Source organism: Orycteropus afer, unplaced genomic scaffold (assembly GCF_000298275.1).
Source record: "Orycteropus afer afer isolate SDZICR_OR568_19922 unplaced genomic scaffold, OryAfe1.0 scaffold00290, whole genome shotgun sequence".
In the NCBI taxonomy this organism is placed as follows: domain Eukaryota; kingdom Metazoa; phylum Chordata; class Mammalia; order Tubulidentata; family Orycteropodidae; genus Orycteropus; species Orycteropus afer.
The window spans coordinates 1637889-1642660 of NW_006921877.1; positions in this window are offsets into that span (position 1 = coordinate 1637889).

Consider the following 4772-nt stretch of genomic DNA (forward strand, 5'->3'; position numbering starts at 1 on the left):
AAAAAAAAAAAAAAATTTATGAGCAGGAGGCTAATGATGGGGGTCCTATTTAAAAATAATGAACTCTTGCCTAGTTTCTGTACCTGACTCACTTTTCAGATGCAAAACTCATTGAGTGAGAGGTGGCCAGGTCCCAGAACTTTATACATTGTGGCAAGTATATACTACAATGATTCCTCAGTCCTTCCAAAAAGGGACTTATGGCTATTTACTTAGGTGACTAGACATGGGGCAGAGGAAAATACTCAGACACTTTGTGGACTTGTTGTGACAATAAAATGAGATAAAGAATATGAACACACTTTTTGTACAACACTATAGAGTTACAAAGTATTATTTTTATTATGGACTGAGGTCCCAGAATACAAAGAAATTGGCCAGTCAACAAATGTTTATTGAGCATCTTCTATGTGCCAGATACCATTTGTATTAGTTTCCTATTCTTGCTATAACAAATTACCACAAATTTAGCAGCTTAAAACTACATCAATTTATTATCTCACAGTTCTGGAGGTCAGAAATCCTACAACGAAGTTGTGCACGGCTATGCTCCTTCTGATGGTTCTAGGAAAAAATCCATTTCCTTGCCGTTTTCAGCTTCTAGAAGACACCCGCACTCATTGGTCCATGGCGCCTTCCTCTACTTTCAAAGCTAGCAGCCTAGCATCTTCATATCTTTCTCTGACTCTCTGGCCATCTACATCTCTTCTGACTGAGCTGCCTTCCTCCCTTTCATTGGGACCCTTATGATTACATTTACCCATGTAGATAATCTTCCCATCTCAAAATTCTTAACTTAATCACATCTGCAAAGGTCCCTACAATTAGGATGTGGACATCTTTGGGGCTGTTATTCTGCCTACCACAACATTCAAAGCACTGGTGATACAGTAGTGAACACAGGAGATAAAATCCCTGCTCACAGGGAGACTGTATTCTAATATAAGAAAACCAAAACCAAATCCACTGCCATAAAGTCAATTCCAACTCATAGTGGTCCTATAGAACAGAGTAGAACTGCCCCATAGGGTTTTCAAGGCTGTAAATCTTTAGGGAAGCAGACTGCCTCGTGTTTCTCATGAGGAGCAGCTGGTGGGTTCAAACCCCCAACCTTTTGGTTAGTAGCTGAATGCTTTGGCCACTGCACCACCAGAGCTCCTCTCTAATATAGGAAGAACACATTTTTATAAAATAAATGAATAAAAGATAATTTAATTAACACTTTCAGATGCTGAGAAGTGCTATGAAGACTTTTTCAAACATGATGGTGACTAGGTATGGAAAGTTGTCAGGGAAGTCCCTCTGAGGAGCCCCTCAGCTTTGTGCTGAATGAAGCCTGAATTATGAGTCAGGTCCGACTCGACGGCACATAACAACAACAACAACAACAATTACCAGCATCATTGGCTCTGTTGGTGTAGTGGTTAAGGCATTTGGCTGTTAACAAAAAGGTCAGTCATTCAAATCCACCAGCCACTCTACAGAAGAGAGATGAGGAAGTCTACTTCTGTAAAGATTTACAGACTTGGAAACCCAATGGGGGTCACTATGAGTTGGAATTAACTTGATGGCAATGAGTTTAATTTGGTTTGGTCTTTGGCTCCATTGCTCCTGGAGTTATTTGGAGGTATTTTGTGAATCTAGGGTCCATTAGTTCAGGATGGTAGTTGACTTTTACAATTTCCACTTATCAGTCAAGTCTATTAAGCAGGCAAGTTACAACTCACAAAGTAAATATTGATTTGTCCCTCCACCCCCAAACCCTAGGGGATTTAGTCTCAAACAGAAAAGCAAGGACTGAGCATGTTACTTTTAGATTAAGAGCAGCACTTAGCACTCTTCTGTGCTTATTGTCTAGTGTAAAAACCCTAAAATTGCAATGGCAGAGACCAAATTTGTAGTAATTTAAGTCCCTAGCGCTTGAATTCAATGCCTTTGAAAATAATTTCCAAAAGCTTTTCAGAAATATTTAGCGATTTTCCTCAGCAGTAGTCTAAGCCATTGCTAAGTACTGGGGCAGCCTGAATCCGTTCATAAGACAGGTTGTACTAGTGTTTCTAAAGGTCTAGAGCACCAGAAGGACTAAGAAATGGGACCCCAGGGCCAGCAGCCTGGCAGAGCAACTGGCTGCCCTAGTAGAAAGCCATCTTTCCCTCTGAAATGCGAAAAAGGAAGATTTTCTGTAGACTGAAGGGAATTTGAAGAGAAAGGAGCCCCCGGCTGGTGTAAATGGTTAACCTGTTCACCTGCTAACTAAAAGGTTGGTGGTTCAAGTCCACCCAGAGGCTCCTCAGAAGAGAAGGCTGATAATATACTCCCCCCAAAAATCAGCCATTGAAAACTGCAAGGAGTACAGTTTTACTCTGACACATGTGGGGTGGCTATGAGTACGGATCGGCTCAACTGGAACTGGTCACTGATAGGAAAGAGTGGTCTGAAGGAATCAGCCAGCTACATTAAGAATTACAAAAAAGTCGTAGGCAGGGCAATAAGGCAAGAAAGGGAAATCAAAGACTTCCAAATTGGTAAGGAAGAAGCGGAACTATCACTATTGGCTGATGATATGATCCTTGTGGTAGTTAAGTTTGTGTGTCAACTTGGCTAGGCTTGATTGAGTGGCTGGGAAGCTGGTGGTGGCTATTCCCCACAAAGACCCTGGCAATCAGCTCCATGGTGAGACCTACAACAAGCAACTGAGTAGCTGCTTTAGGGATGTGGTCTGTGTCCTGTATATAAGAAGCAGCTTTGAGAATGGTCTCTAGCTCGTGGCATGCTTGAATTTTGCATGTAGCTGTGTCATTGTTCAGCAGCCTGCCATGCTCTGCTAACCTTGGGACTTTCAATGGACTTGAATGAATGGTCTGCCATGTGGTTTAGTAACATCGGGATTGTGCCTTTTTACTTGTCAACCTTTGGCTTGTCAGTCTCAGCAGCCAGTAGCTGTCTGAGTGAAGAAAAACCTCTAGCTGCAGTGGGCTGGGAGCAGGAGGCAGAGCTGAAGCCCAAGGCTGAGGGGCTTTCAACAAGCCCCTAGAGCCTGGCACATTGAACTTGAACTTCTAGCTTCCTGAATTGTGAGAGAATAAACTCCTATTTGTTCAAACCATCCCAATGGTGGTATATTTCTGTCAGAGTGGCACTAGGTAACCACAACAATCCTATACACAGAAAACCCAAGAGACTCAGCAAAAAAACTACTGGAACTAATTGAGAGATTTAGCATAGTGGCAGGATACAAGATCAACACACAAAAATCAGTTGGATTCCTCTACACCAGCAAAGAGATTGCTGAAAAGGAAATAAGGAAATCAATACCATTTACAATAGCTACCAAAAAAATAAAATACTTGGGAATAAATCTCACTAGGGACACAAAACACTGTACAAAGAAAACCACAAAACACTACTTCAAGAAACCATAAGAGATCTACATAAATGGAAGAACATACCATGCTCATGGATAGGATGATTGAACATTGTGAAAATGTCAATACTACCTGTGGTGGTTATATTTGTGTGTCAACTTGGCTGGGCCTGGTTGAGTAGCTGGGTAGTTGGTGGCAGTTATTCCCCATGATGAGACTGGCAATCAGCTCCATGGTGGGATCTACCACAAGCAGCTGAGTAGCTGCTTTGGTTATGTGGTCTGCTTCCCATATATGAGAAGCAGCTTTGTGAATGGTCTCTAGCTTATGGCACTTGGACCGTGCATGTAGCTGCGTCGCTGTTCAGCAGCCTGCCATGCTCTGCCAACCTTGGGACTCACCATGGACTTGAATTAGTGGTCTGCCATGTAGTTTGGTAACATTGGGACTGTGCCTTTGTACTTGTTGACCTTGGGTCTGTTGGCTTCAGCAGCCAGCAGCTGAGTGAAGAAAAGCCTCCAGCTTCAGTAGGCCAGGAGCAGGAGGCAGAGCTGTAACCCAAGACTGAGGGGCTTTTACCCAGCCCCTAGAGCCTGGCACTTTGGACTTGGACTTAAAACCTCCAAACTGTGAGAGAATAAACTCCTGTTTGTTAAGACCATACCATTTGTGGTAGGTATATTCCTGTCAGAGTGGCACTAAGTAACCAGAACACTACCCAAAGCAATCTATACAATCAATGCAATTCCAGTCCAGATCCCATCAACATTCTTTAAGGATATGGAAAAAACAATAACTAATTTTATACGGAAAGAAAAGAGACCTCAGATAAGCAAAGCACTATAGAAGAAAAACAAAATAGGAGGGCTCACACTCCCAGACCTCAAAACCTACTACACAGCCACAGTAGTCAAAACAGCCTGGTACAACAACAGATGTAGACCAGTGGAATAGAATTGAGAACCCAGAAATAGATCCGTCGACCTAGAGTCAGCTGATTTTTGACAAAGGGCTGAAATCCATTACATGGGAAAAAGAGAGTCTCTTTAACAAATGGTGATGGCAAAACTGGATATCCATTTGCAGAAAAATGAAACAAGATCCGTACCCCACACCATACACAAAAACTAACTCCAGATGGATCAAAGACTTAAATGTGAAACCTAAAACTATAAAGTTCCTCCAGGAAAAAGCAGGGGCAAATTTAGGGTCCCTAATTTACGGCATAAATATACTGTCAAGCATAACCCAAAATGCACAAACAGCAGAAGATAAACTGGATGAATGGGACCTTTTAAAAATTAATTTTTTTTTTATTTGGGTGAAGATTTACAGAGTAAATTCACTTTTCATACAGCAGTTCACATATACTTTGTCTCATGTCATTGACCAAAATTTACAATGCAA